This window comes from Lissotriton vulgaris, chromosome 1_1 (genome assembly GCF_964263255.1).
Source record: "Lissotriton vulgaris chromosome 1_1, aLisVul1.2, whole genome shotgun sequence".
Taxonomy (NCBI): domain Eukaryota; kingdom Metazoa; phylum Chordata; class Amphibia; order Caudata; family Salamandridae; genus Lissotriton; species Lissotriton vulgaris.
In genome coordinates this window covers 1,632,007,233-1,632,022,409 of record NC_141685.1, presented here as the reverse complement: position 1 = coordinate 1,632,022,409, position 15,177 = coordinate 1,632,007,233, and the positions used below count along the sequence as shown (strand labels likewise).

The 15,177-nt window shown below is 47.8% G+C and overlaps 1 protein-coding gene across 1 annotated transcript in view; it reads right to left on the bottom strand.

Annotated features, from left to right (window-relative positions):
- LOC147750954 (coiled-coil domain-containing protein 136-like) overlaps positions 1–15,177 on the bottom strand; it is a 195,191-nt gene that overhangs the window by 63,285 nt on the left and 116,729 nt on the right. The window lies entirely within an intron of this gene.

The following is a 15,177-nucleotide window of genomic DNA, read 5'->3' as shown; positions in this document are numbered from 1 at the left end:
TGTAAAAGGTTTGCTATAACATGGTGTCGCTAAAACTGGTGCTTGACATAACGCTTTCTTTAATTCCTCAAAGGCCTGTGTATGTTCCTGAGTCCAAGGGAGGGCAGTCGAAGTCGCTGCCTCCTGTGTTGTCAACTGAATGAGTGGCTTAGCTAGAAATGCATATTGAGGAATCCATTGTCTGCAGTACGAGGTGAGGCCTATAAAGGCCCGCACTTCCTTTTGTGTCTGGGGTTGTGGCATGTTTACAATTAACTGGATGCGATCAGGAGTGAGCTGTCTCCCCACTTTGGACAGCAAGTGACCCAGGTACACAACTTGCTGAACACAGAATTGTAGCTTCGAAGGAGACACCTTGTGTCCCTTGTCGGCCAGAAAATGTAAAACTGTCAGTGATGCTTGTTCACATTCGGGTTCACTTCGTGCGGTGATCAGCAGATCATCGACGTACTGTAGTAAGGCAGTGTTAACTGGCATTTGGATGCAATCAAGTTGTCTTTTCAGTGCTTGGCTATAGATGCTGGGGCTTTCTGTGAATCCTTGAGGTGCGCGTGAAAATTTGAAACTTCGTCCATTTAAACTGAATCCGAAGAGATATTGGCTCTCTGGATCAATGGGCACACTGAAGAAGGCGTTCTTGAGGTCAATTACGGTAAAGAACGTCGCTTCTGAATCAATAACAGTCAATAAGGATGAGATGTCGGGAACCACAGGGTACTGTGGAACAATGCATTTATTCAGTTCTCGTAAATCACTCACCAGCCGATATACTGGCGGTGCATTGGGATCAGTACGTTTAAGAATCGGAATGATAGGAGAATTACAGATATTGGAGTCGGTCTCTACGACCACTCCTTGGGCAATGAGCTCTTCAACGATTTCCAGTAAAGCCACTACAGCATCGGGTGGTAACTTGTATTGTCTGATTCGTGGTAAAACAACTCCTGGTTTGAGTGTAACACGGTATGGTGTAATGTGCATGCAACCTACATCGGTTGGGCCTTGTGCCCACAGGTGTTTCGGTACATTTTTCAATCTGACATCAAACTCTCGTAATACATAGTGACCCTTAAAGTCACGCAGGAAAAGTCTAACTCCTTCCGGAGAACAACATATCACAGCTCCTAGAGCCTTCAATGTTTTGATACCTAACAAGTTTTCTGGACATGATTTCGTGAGTAACAAGTCTGTAACGCGTGATAATGGACCTACTGCTAGGGGGACTGGTTTCGATACTTCATTTACAATAGGCTGTCCTGAAAAACCAAGGGAAACATTCTGTGAGCCTGAGAGGGGTGCCCCTGGGACTTCATCATGGCTGATCGTTGTGCGGCTTGCCCCTGTGTCAATTAAAAACTTTCTGTCTTTTCCCAATACTTGGCTGTGTACATAAGGACCCTCTTGATCTACAGGAATCTCAATAAGAGGCAAGCCAACCTCCCTCTCTAGGCTGTTTCATGTGTATCGCTGATAATCGGGATAATCAGATTGGGCATACTGGTTCATCTGTCGTGAAACTTGCTGCGTCGCGGCAATGGGCTGTGGCTGTGGCTGTGATACCGCTGCGGTCTGTGCTGTATGTGGTGGAGCATGCATAGGCTGTGAATTCTGTGAAGTCTGTGGCTGAACCTGGTCTTGTCTAGGCTGACGCGGTCTTTCTTTAGTTTTACCTGTTGATATATTGTGTTTCAGGACTGGACATTCATGTACGTAGTGACCTGGCTGTTTGCAATAGTTACATGTCCCTTTAACGGGAGCTGCCGAATTACCTGTCTGGGTCGCACCCTTTCTCTGACCGTCGGCTGGAACCAACTGGGCCACTAACATTTTCATTTTTGTGTCTTTCATACGTCTCTGTTCGTGATCCTGTTCTTCTCTAATTCTGTTCTGGTGGTATTGTAACATTTGTAACATCTGGGATGGCGTATTTGCTTGCCATGTACTTTCAACTTTATATACACGGTTCTTAACTTGTGTCAGGGAATTCTCAACTAATTTCGTTACAAAAAGATGTGGGTATGACTCGCTACCTGGTTTCAGGCCACTATTAATAATGAAACATTTCTCGAATCTTGAATAGAAGTCACTAGTATCTTCATCGTGTTTCTGTTTACAGGCTGAGATTGCGTCCCAGTCTTCCTTTTTAGTTGTCAATAATCTTGGCAAAACCTGTACTATTAAACCTGGTAATGCTTTAGCTTTGTCCCCAAGGCCTAGCCCTGGGGTACAGCCTTTTTCCTCGTCTTCTATTTCAGTCCAGATAATCTTTTTATCTCCCACCTCCCATTCTTTTTCCTTCAGTTTCTCGTAAATGCCGGTGGGCAGCAGTACTTTTAACAATTTCATGATATCCGTATACGTGTAATCTCCCATGAGTAACATGTCTTTAAGTTCTCGGTGAAAACCTGCAGGGTCTTTATCATGACAGGGTACTAGTTTCTTCATTTCTAACAATTCCAACTTTGTTAAAGGTGTGTACACAAACACACGTTCCAAGGCATGATTGGCGTTCATAACTGGGTGTACTTCTCGTAAAGGATTCTGCCTGTCAAAATGACACATTTTTCTTTCTGGGGGCGGAGCTGAAACATATTGTGGGCCTAAGAAAGCGTTATATTTGCGTCGTTGTTCTAGAATTATTTGAATTAATCTGGTACTTAGGCCTCTCCATCTATTCATAAGTAGCGCTTCTAATGTATCCGGTAAGGGACCTGGATCAGAATTTTGTTGTCTGTATAACGTGATGAGATGCTGAATCATGTATACACCAGCTAATTTCTGCTCGTCTGGGGAAAGGTTCAGAAATGTCTGTGCTACTGTATCATCATTGTATGTGCTAGGATTGTCAGCCCATAGCACTGCTGACCGGGCTAGTTCTTGTTCATCCATAGAATTGAGTACATGGTACCCCATTTGTTCTTGAAGAATTTTATCGGTAACCTGAAACAGATATTCAGGAGAACTCGGTTTTGATATGCCAGAGAGAAAAACTCTCTTGCTTTCTGGGCGAATGCCTTTCCTAAGATAATTTCCCTTACCTACATACGCTATCATTTCTTTAGCCGTGTCTGGTTCTTCAGGTCCTTCCTCCTCGGAGGAGTCATTCCTGTCACTTTCTTTTTCTTTTTCTTTTTCGTGTATTTCTATTACTGCTTTTCTAATTTTCTTGTATATACTTGCTATACAATTCAGTTTATCATGGTTTCCGTCGGCTATATTTTGACCCCACCTGTTTAGTGCTTCCATCTCTTCCTGGTCCACTCCAGGCCTGTCTCGTTCTCTTATTAAGCAATTTATGAAGAAACGTAATATACAACCTTGAGTGTCAACTTTCTGGTGAGCCAGGGCCTCTTTAATACTTTCAGGATTTTCCCCAGTCTGGATAAAGTGATATATTCTATCTAGGTGTTCAGTCATTCCTGGAAATAACACTAGGTAATCTGCAACTTTTCGTAAGCGTAGTGATGCTAACAACATTCTGTCGTCTTTACCGGGTACTGGATCGTATCTGCAAATTGGAAGGGGTTCTTTAAGCATGTCTAAACGTGGTGTTTGCGGTGTGCGTTGCTTCATTATGTCCCTAAAGTTCAATCTGTGTGTTGATGGCGGAGTCTGGAGACCTCCTGTCGCACCTCCTGTAGCGGAGGCTTGAAAATTGTATGTCTGTGGAGTCGGTATCTGTACCTGAACTTGTCTCTTACTAGGATCAGGCGCAAACGGATTTAGTGTGTCAATCTTAGATGTGGGAAGTGGTGGAGGTGGAGGAGCAGGCGGAGCAGGCTGTCGAACGGGTGAACCTTGTTGCGGTAATGGCTGGATATTGTCTTGGAGCGGATTGCCACCTCCGTCACCGTCAGTAGGCGGTACGTGGGCACGTGGATTGGTGTAAGCGGGTGCTACATCGTCTAGATAGGAAGCAAGGAATATGTCTTTGGTGGTCCTGTGACTTACTTTAGTCGGAACCAATGGTGGCGGCAGATCTTTCGGTATTTCTGAAGTGGCTTCAGGCAAACCCTCGGCCACTAAGTACATGCCATTTACAAGATTGTTTCGCATGCGGTCTACTTGTTCTGCTTTTACTCGGATCCCTTCATTAACTAATTCGTTTTCTCGGACTCTATCCGACTCTTCTCTATGTCTGTCTTCTTTTCGGAGTGCTTTTTCGGCACGTTTATGTGATTCTTTACGCCAAAATTCTATGGCGTCTTTCTGAGATTGTCTGGCTTTCTTTTTCCATAGCGCTTCTTCTACCTTCATGATGCATTCGGCATCCCATGTTCCTGTAACGGGCCATCTGTGTCTCTCCTCCAGGTGCTTGGTATAATCGGCCCATAAATCTAGATACAGTATGGCATCTAAGCCATGCTTATGATACATAAAATTTCCAGGAGTGTCCCTAGGGGGGATAGGAATTTCTTCCTCTAGTATCCCTTTCCTAGTTCCTATTTGTCTTAATTTATTGAAAAACGGCATCTTGTTACTTAGTACTGGATACTCGATACTTGTTACTTACTCTGAACACAGCTAGTTACACAAAAACACAATAATGTACATCAAACAATCACTCATACCACGACATTAATTACATGAAAACATTTTGAACACATATGACTACCCACGATACTAGATGTACTGCTAAACAGCACAGATACACTGTTGAGAACAGTGCAAGAACTTGAATAACTGATGTACTGCTAAACAGTACAGATACACTGTCTAAAACAGTGCAGACCGTGTTTGTGTACCCAAACCCGTCTTTACCGGATACATAATAATGCACCCGTCTAGATGCGTCCCCAGCAATGGTACTCACCGGGAAGCACGGAACAGAAGGCCTCGGAAAACTCGACTGGACTGGACCGGACTGGACTCGACTCGGCTCGATACGTGAATACTTCGGAACTGGTGGGCCTCTTGACACCTCGGACCTTGCTTCTTTCGGCTAGGCTCTGGTCGGGATCCTCCGCACTCCTCACCGCCTCGTCTGGGTGCTGATCGCAGTCTCCGTCACCTCCGTAGGCCTGAGGGAGATACAGGAAATCCTGCGGGTACGCGTAATTGTCCGTCTTGACTTATGGCAGGGGGCAAAGGTTGCAACGCACCAACCGGCGCGTAAGGTGGGGGAGGGGTCCCTATTCGGGCGCCAAAATAATGTGGTAAATATTTAATTACCGTCTTAATTTCTATGCAGGTAAGTACTAAAAATAGAATAACTCAATCGGAAAGAAAGACGCAGAGTCCGTGGTGTTAGAGTTCTTAGGGGTTTTATTCCTTAAAAAGGAATGGTTCTTGAACCGGATATCGTGTTCCTGACACCACTGGGGTTCAGGAAGGGATAGAGCATACTTTATTGACAAGACATAACTTTTATACTTAAATCATATAATGGTAACCAATACAGTAGGCGTAACAGCTGAGAGAGACAAGATAAAAGCATACACGTGTTAGCAATATGTAATCAAAAAGGCGTGAACTAGGCGTGAACATAGGGGTGTGTGCTAGAAACGTCACATGAAAGTGTCACAAGTAGGTGGGTACATAGCAGAATCTTGCAATGTCAGCAGAAATCTGAGGTCTGGATGCGCGCGCAGCTGCATGACGTGTGATTGACGTGGAGCTGGAGGGTGCAGGGGACTTGACATTTACACTAGAGGAAAGAGACAGAAGTCTGGCATGTCAGATCAACTCGTTCCTATATCATATCTGATATCTGATGTTTGGGAACCATATTATCTAGAAGGAAAGGTCTCTTGGGCAGAGGCTATTCTATACTGACTGTGAGTGCGTGTATAAGCGTCTACGTGTCTGCATGAGATGCGAGGGGGCATGGGCCTACCATGGTAACGGGAGCTATGAATTACTTGCACGGAGACAGTGTGGCCGGGCCCTTTGCTCTGCAGCTGGAAGGATGTTTACTTGAACTAGTAGGCAGGAATGTATTTTTTGAGGAGCGGAGCAGATAATTCGAAGGTTGAATACAGTCTTGGCAGGCAACAGGCTGAGCTAAGCGCCGTTAGCCGCGCAGGGAGTAAGGTAGAGGTCACAGATACAGAGGCAGGCCCAGGCTGAGGCATTCAGAGTCAGAAAGCAGGAAAAGGCTCGATGGCAGAATTCAGGGCCTACTTCGCCTGGGCTGGAAAACGTGTAAAGTACACTACATAAAGACGTTGGCACGGCACACTTAGAAACGGAGTATTCACCCCGTTCAGGGTGGATCTGAAAGAGGACATGTTAACGTTGGACGCAAATGTATTTGCGTCTTCATAGCTGGCACAGGAGGGAAGTTACATGCACTTTAAGCTTGTACATGGAGACGGTGGGGTACACGTTAGGGAACATTTCTTGACCATAAAATTTATATTTCCTCATTAGGACAAGCAGACCTGCATACTGGGACAAGCAGACCTGCATACTAGGACAATCAGTCCTGCATACTGGGACAAGCAGACCTGCATACTAGGACAATCAGTCCTGCATACTGGGACAAGCAGACCTGCATACTGGGACAAAGAGACCTGCATACTGGGACAAGGAGACCTGTATACCGGGACAAGGAGACCTGCATTCTTGGACAAGCAGAACTGCATTCTAGGACAGGGAAACATGCATACTGGGACAGGGAAACATGCATACTGGGACAAGCAGACCTGCATACTGGGACAGGGAAACATGCATACTGGGACAAGGAGACCTGCCCTCTAGGACAATCAGACCTGCATACTGGGACAAGCAGACCTGAATACTGGGCCAAGGAGACATGCATACCGGGACATGGAGACCTGCATACTTGGACAAGCAGAACTGCATACTTGGACAAGCAGAACTGCATACCGGGACAAGGAGACATGCATACTCGGACAAGGAGACCTGCATAATGGGACAAGGAGACCTGCATAATGGCACAAGCAGGCTTGCATACTGGGACAAGGAGACCTGCATACTGGTACAAGCAGACTTGCATACTGGGACAAGCCGACCTGCATACTGGAACAGGGAGACATACGCATAGGGTCAGGGAGATATGCATACTGGATTGCAGAACACCAATGGTGAAACATGGAGACTTGGCATTGAGACTGAGAAATACAGTCATCAAGGAAGGAAAACAGTAGTTTACTAACGGTTCTCCGATCTGCAAAACACCACATTCACATGTGTACCATTCAGAGAGCCCACAGCATTATGAGATGCATATCAGAAACAGATGTGCACCACAGACATATCCAGTAACATAATATAATATAACAGGTGTAGGAGAGACCCGTATCTTGCGGTTTGAGGGGCTTAGCAGCTCAAAGGAGAGTCCAAAGTTTACTTTAAAATCCTGCATTGCAAAGGACTCTGTTGGTGGTCTAAGGGCCGGCCCTAGCCATGGGCGGTATGGGCAGCTGCCCAAGGCCTCGCGCTCAGGGGGGGCCCGCTACCGGCCCCGCAGTTGCGGGCAGCGGGAATAAATAAATTATAATCATGGGAAAAGCGCTGCGCAGTGCGCACAGCACTCTCGTCGCGCTCGCACAGGGGCCCGGGCCGGGCCGCAGGCAGTAAAAGTAAGGCAGGGAAGGAGGCCGGAAACTAAACACTTTCTGCACAAGCACCGCACGCACCGTGACACACGCACCCCACCACCTAGCTTGGTGGTGGTGCCTTAGTGGTGGTGACGTGACGCCGGCCTTGCTCATGATGCGGGTGACAGTGGGTCCCAGTGCCGTCAATCTGGTAGCGCGCGAAAGCGCTACCAATGAAGGCCCTGGACATGATTTTATGGCCAGCCCCCGCTCAGTGTGACGCACTCAGCATGCGCACACGCCATTCGTGAGCAGTCAGTCACTACTCGGATCGGGCCGCGTGGGCAGGGCTGCAGACAGGAGTCGGTCGTGCCCCGGCCTCCTCGTTGAGTCGTGGTTGAGCAGTTAAGGTAAGAGGCCTGCTTCGTATTTATATTATAATACTTAGAATGTTTCAGACATACGATTCAAGATGCTTAGTCACCTTTGGCACAACATTAGCAGGAACCTAGAGACATTAAGTGCAAAAATGCATTTAGGTGCAAAAAACAGAGTTAGGAGACTAGTCACCTTTGGTACTTCATCAACTAGAATGTGGGTACACTTTAAGGTACAAAAACATATACAGGAGTAAAAAAGCAATACAGGTACACAGACACATGTGCATGCAAAATTAGCAGAATCGTGCTGTAATATTTAGGGGGGAAAGCACAATTAGGTGCAAAAATCACTCCTAGGAACAGAAGCACGTTTAGACACAAAAGATGCAGAAGTGTGGTATCCAATTTAGGTGCAAATGAAAATCATGCACAGTCCCGATCAGTCCAAAACCACCAAGATGTGAATGACACTGTCTTAAAAAAAAGGTCCAAAGCAACCAATATCCGAAGAAGGCTGACCCAAAAGCCCTCTCTGTGTCATTTGTCACAAACAAAAGGGCTTCGCAGTGTCTCACCTAAAAGAAGTTTGGAGGAGCTGTTCTTCCATGACATGGGAGGACTCTGACACCAACATGAACCCACCTGCTTCTTACATCAGTGTGCCCTTAATAGTACATTTCCATAGGCCACTACTTTACATAACTCTTTGCCCTCTGGTTCGCATCATTGTAGGCCCTCCTTAGCCAAATAGCCTTTTATCCCTCAAATGTACATTATCCTGCTTCCCAGATGCACAGCAGCGAGTGTCCTATGGAGGCGTATTAATTAGTGGTGGCCTGAGTTGCATCACTCAGTACCAGCTCGAAGCACATCACCCTGAGCCTTCAGCTGTATAGTGTTATGTGTGACTGTTGGGGTGTGTGCATTAGTGAATGTGTGTCTTTAGGCTCTTGAGAAAAATTCTGAGTGTGTGTGTTTTGGTGTGTCTGTGCATATGTGTGTGCTTTATGTGTGCATGTGCCAATAACTGCGTGCTTTATGTGTGCTTGTGCCAATATTTTTCATGTTTTATGTGTGCATGTGCCAATATTTGCGTGCTTTATGTGTGCATGTGCCAATATGAAAGCCTACTTGGTTTGTCAATTCTTAGTTTCTTTATCATGATATTTAAAATGTTTCGTTTTTTTTTTTGATGGACATATGTATTCTGGTGCCAGAGCCTCCCGGGGAACTCATGTGCCTTTTCAAAAGTGGAAAACAGACTCTCACAATCTGTTGGTCCATGGGCTACAACGCAGGGATCAGTGTACGTTTATGTGCTGGTAATCTTTGGAAAAGCCCGACATCGCCATCGCCATCGCCATCGCCATCCCGGACGGATACAAGATCACCCGGAGGGACCGCGTCAACCAGACGGGAGGAGGCATCGCCATCATCCACAAGAACACCATCCGCATCACGACCAACTCCGACGACACCCTCACAGCCGCCGAACACCTGCATTTCCAGATACACACCGACCCCAAGATCACACTCAGAGGCACCCTCATCTACAGACCCCCGGGACCACGCACACAATTCAGCGAAGACATCGCAGACTTCATCAGCCCGCACGCCCTCCCCTCCGCTGACTACATCCTCCTAGGGGACTTCACCAACCGACCCCTGCCCTCACCACGACTTCAACAAGGACGACTCCATCATTGCACCCGATCTCCAGGACATCATCAACGCCTCCTTCAACACCGCCACCTTCCCAGAGAGGTGGAAGCACGCCGAACTCCGCGCCCTACTGAAGAAACCATCAGCGGACCCCACCGACCTCAAGGACTACCACCCCATCTCACTCCTTCCTTTTCCGGCCAAAGTCATCGAGAAGACAGTCAACAGACAGCTAGCCGCCTTCCTCGAGACGAATGGATCCCTCGACCACTCACAGTCCGGCTTCCGGACCAACCAAAACACCGAGACCGCCCTAATCACAGCCACCGACGACATCCGAGCCCTGCTCGACAATGGGGAAACGGCGGCCCTCATCCTCCTGGACCTCTCCGCAGCATTCAACACGGTCTGCCACCCCACCCTAGTACTGCGCCTGCACAACATCGGAATCCAGGAGAAGGCACTGGAGTGGATCATCTCGTACCTCGCTGGAAGAACCCAGAGAGTCCGCCTCCCCCCGTTCAGATCCAAGGCCACCGAAGTCATCTGCGGCGTACCACAAGGATCTTCACTCAGCCCCACGCTGTTCAACATCTACATGAGCCCCCTCGCGGCCATCGCACGCCAACACAACCTCAACATCATCTCCTACGCCGACGACACCCAGCTGATCCTCTGCCTCACCAACGACCCCGCCACCGCCAGAACCAACCTACACGAAGGGATGAAAGACGTAGCCGAGTGGATGATGAACAGCCGCCTGAAACTGAACTCAGATAAGACGGAAGTCCTCATACTGGGATCATCACCCTCCGTCTGGGACGACTCCTGGTGGCCCCCTGCCCTCGGCAGCGCACCCAAACGAACGGACCACGCACGAAACCTGGGCTTCATCCTGGACTCCTCCCTCTCGATGACCAGACAAGTCAACACCGTCTCCTCATCATGCTTCAACATCCTACGCATGCTCCAGAAGGTCTTCCGGTGGATCCCCACCGAAACCAGGAAGACGGTCACCAATGCCCTCGTCACCAGCCGACTGGACTACGGGAACACCCTTTACGCCGGATCCACAGCCAAACTCCAGAAAAGACTCCAGCGCATTCCGAAACGCCTCAGCACGGCTCATCATGGACATCCCCCGACACAGCCACTGCCACAGCTCCGGATACCTGAGAGACCTGCACTGGCTCCCCATCAGCAAGAGGATCACGTTCCGACTCCTCACCCACGCACACAAAGCTCTCCACAACCAAGGCCCCAGATACCTCAACGACCGCCTGACCTTCTACACTCCCACTCGCCAACTCCGATCGACCACCTACGCCCTCGCCGCCGTTCCTCGCATCCGAAGAGCCACAACAGGAGGAAGATCCTTCTCCTACCTGGCTGCCAAGACATGGAACTACCTCCCCATCCACCTCCGCCGGACCCAAGACCCCCTCTCCGTCAGGAAGCAACTCAAGACCTGGCTGTTTGAGCAGTAGAGGACCACCCAAGCGCCTTGAGACCCTCCGGGTGAGTAGCGCGCTATATAAATGCTTTGATTGATTGAGTGATTGGAAAAGTGCATGACTTGGGCAGGGATATACAGATTCTATCCAGTTCTTTACTGGCAAAAGGACCATTTATTTTCCAATGCTAGCTACTTGGCACAGTAATTGCTAGCTGTTTGGCACAGTGATTTATATACAATAGCACACGCGGGTTGCATTTCAGGACGCAGAGCGTTTTATAAAGCTCGCACCTGAGCCATACTGTGCTGAAATGTTGCTTCGAGAAGCACGTATGCTGAGAGCCGAGAGTATATTTAATTGAGTGGTAGTTGGTGATTTACCGTACATTCTCACCAACTAATTTGCGAAGTCACTTTCTGTGATGTCACTTAGAGGGGCCTCACATCTTCCCTTTCGCCCAGGCCCTCAGAAGGCCTAGGACCGGCACTGGGTGGTCTCCTAAATACAGGTCCTCCCCTTAACACGTTGACCGCAGCGCGAATTCCGCCGCGGTGCTGGCATTCTAATCAGTGGGCGGGGTTCGGACAGCCCCCGGATGTCCTCCGCACACACCCACCGTCACGTGGGACGGCTGTGGGTCGTCCACAGCATTGAAGGGGTTGAGGCGACTATGGATAACTGCCTTTGGCCGCCATACAAGCGGCAACAAGAGCATGCTAGTTTGCAACAAATGGCTTCCAAAAGACATTGTAGCTGGGTTTGGGGAACATCCAAACAGCAAAATGTTTTTTCTGGTTGGGCTTCAAAAATCCTTGCACTGGATCTGACCATATATTACAGTTAAAGATGAGTTAGTAACAGTTTTACTTTACAGTTATATATTATTACCTAGCATATTTTGTAGGAAGTGCATATAATGGTGGGACTGAGAAAATATTTTCATGTTAAAGTATATATCAAGGTGTGTTGTCATTACTGCAAGATATTTTACTGCAAGACTGAAACCCCTCCAGAACAGCTTGCAGGGGTGATATGTTCAGTATTATTATTCACTAAAGTGTGTCAGCATGCCCACACTATGGAGTGCCTAGATTCACAGCTACTCTGTGTGGGTTCAAAAGATAGGGTATGCGTTTCGCTTATGCATCTAGAATAAAATATGGTAAAGTCAAACTTCTACGGTTCTACGAGTACTTCTGCACAGCATGGCAATACACAAGTAAGGTTAGGATATCCGAAGGTACCAACAGGATTGACCAATAGGGGACAAAGTGAGCGCAGTCAAGGATGGGAAAGAATATTCCCAGCGATTGAAGCATTCACATGTTGACATGTTGGAAATTCGTAATGTATGTGGGCACTACTGCAAACAAATGTATGGGAGCCTTTATGGGAATGTTACGATGGAAGTAGGGTAAGTTGTTAAGTAACGTAACTTCCAAGTTCGCCATTTTGTTTGAGCTGTGATAATTATGAAGCCCACTTTTTTTTAAACAAAAGAGGAGCAAGTCTACATTTGAGGCTCTATTGCACCAGTTGAGATATCGTGGGGAGGATGAGAGAGGGGGAGCAAATAGGTATAGGGAAGAATAATGTTGAACCCATTTGAGTTGCTCATTATATTTTTTCGGAATAAAAAACCTTTAATAAAAAACTTTAAACAACTTTTAAAAAAAGGAGCAGCTTTAGCAACGGCAGGAACAGTAGTGTGTAAGGTGGTGTGTGAGATGGGGTTAGTGAACATAAGCACAGTGGTGATAGTTGAGTTGAACATACTGGGAGGCAGCAGTGTTGACAGCAATGCAGAGAAGTGGAGCTGAAAAGACTGGAGCTCTGTGAGGTAGAGGCTGTGATAGTCCACACAGTGATGGTAGAGTAAGGGCACACAGCGGGCACTGGAAATGCAGTGAGGTGAAAAGGTCATGCAGTCCGATGACAGAGCTGCCCATAACTGGAGAGCTGGAGTATGGCGGCCCACAGTGGGAGGCAGTGAAGAGTGCACGTCACTTCCCTCTCAGGGCGATGGCAATCAAGTTCCATAGAGTGAACTCAAGGGCAGTGTGGCGCATTGGAGTGCCACGCATGGGGTGTTATGCTATGCAGATTTGTAGAGCGCACTATCATCCGGGAGGGTATCCTGATACCATAGTTGCGTACAGAAGGTTTGCATACACGAGAGTCATAATCAGTGGGGTTTCACACAGTGAAGGTGCATGCAGTGGCATATGATGAAACTGCATGCGGGTGAGTTTCAGAGGCAGTGAAGTGGCAAAACCTGGACTTGCACAGTAGAGCGGCATACGTTGGCAGGCAGTGAAGCTGCATGAAGCAGAATTGCACGCAGGGTTGCAAGCAGCACATTTGACTGTTACAGAGATACACAGAGGGAGTGCAGTAGGGTTGCATACATTACCAGACTGAGGAGTTTCTTATAGTTTCTTATAGTGACACCCAGTGCAGCTGCACACAGAGGGATTGTGTACAGGGTTGTGCTAAGCAGTTGCATGCATCAATTTGGTGCATATTTGCACGCAGCTGAGTGTCATGCAGTCGTGAGATATAAAGTTACATACACTGGAACTGATGGCATTGGCGGGCAGTGAAGTCTTATGTAGAAGTTGTGCTTAGTGAGAAGAGTGAAGGTGATCATGGTGGAGCTGTGTGCAAGCGTGAACTTACGGTTACATGCACTGGTGTGCTCCTAACACACAGCTGTTTACCATTTACCATATAGTCAGGGCAGTGGAATTTCATGGAGTTGGCCAGAGTAGAGTTGTAAGCAGAGCCGGTTCATTTCCCGCTGCTTCAGGGTGTAACCCTGCCGCCTGTTAGCCGCCACAGAGCAACTGCTAAATTCAATTGTTACAGTCGTAATAATGTTATTTAGCAGTGTTCATGCAAATAACAAGATTCATGTTTACATGAACTCTACAGTGCACTGGTCATCCCTCTCTGCCTCAGTCTCCACTAGGCTCCTGGTGCCAGGAGGAAGAGGAGGAAGAGGGGGCGAGCAGGCTGAGGACGATCTTCCTACAGAGTGTTGGTTAGAAACACAGCACTCTGTAGATGGATGTCTAGATTGTGCATGTGAGGGGCGTAGTTCAATTATGATCCCCTAACATAGGCACATTCCTTTTTTATTTAGCAGACATGCTGCCAATGCCTCAGGCAGCACAGCATATCTGCTAAAATCGGGCTATCAGGGCACACATCAGTGCATCCCTGAGGTCAGTGAGGAGCCAAACAGAGCAGCAGGGGCAAGATCCCGAGCAACGTCCCAACTTCTGATAGGGCTATGTTGTCAGTCCTATCAAGAAGCTGGGAGAGGGCTACAAGCAGGTCTTCTTCTTAAACCTGACCCTGCTGCCCTGTATCGCTCCTTGTTAGGAATCATGGCTTGCAGGTTCCAATGTCCAGCCCGGAATTCTTGCTCTCAAGTGAGCCTGGGTGATAAGGGGTATTAGCCCAAAACCGGTCCCAGGATGCTTGTTTCTGGTTCAGGGAAGACCGGGCTTGGCAGTTGGGTCTGGACTATTCCCATGAGGCCCAGGGTCAAGACTGATTTACAAATAGCTGGGTCTGAACTGAGGTATAGAAGTGAGCTAAAGAAGGATGATGGATTCAAACCAGATCTGTGACTGGTGGTGAGTGTCTGAAAAGTTTCAGCGCTCCATCTACCATTTCCTTGTGTTTGCTTTGTTCACCCTAAGTTGGCAGGGTATGCCCAGACGTGGGTTCCGTGCTCAATTTGCCACTGGATTCACGCAAGCTTGCTTGGCTGATGAGGGGTGTTACCCTGAAACCGGTCCCAGGATCCTTATTTCTGGTTCAGGGAAGACCTGACTTGGCAGTTTGGGCTGAACTGTTCCCATGTGGCACAGGGTCAAGACTGATTTGCATATAGCTGGGTCTGAACTGAGGTGGCGAAGTGAGCTAAAGAACGATGATAGATTCAACCCAGATCTGTGACTGAGGGTAAGTGTCTGAAAAGTTTCAGCGCTCCATCCATCATCTCCTTGTGTTTGTCTGCTGCTGCCATGGAGCAGCGGAGTTGTCAACATAGGAAGAAAGGTAAGTAAAAAAAGAATCCAGTATTGTTTCTTGTGCACGCGTGAGTGAAAGTGTGTTTGTGAGTGATTGAGAGAATGAGGTTGAGTGAGTGTGTGTGTTAGT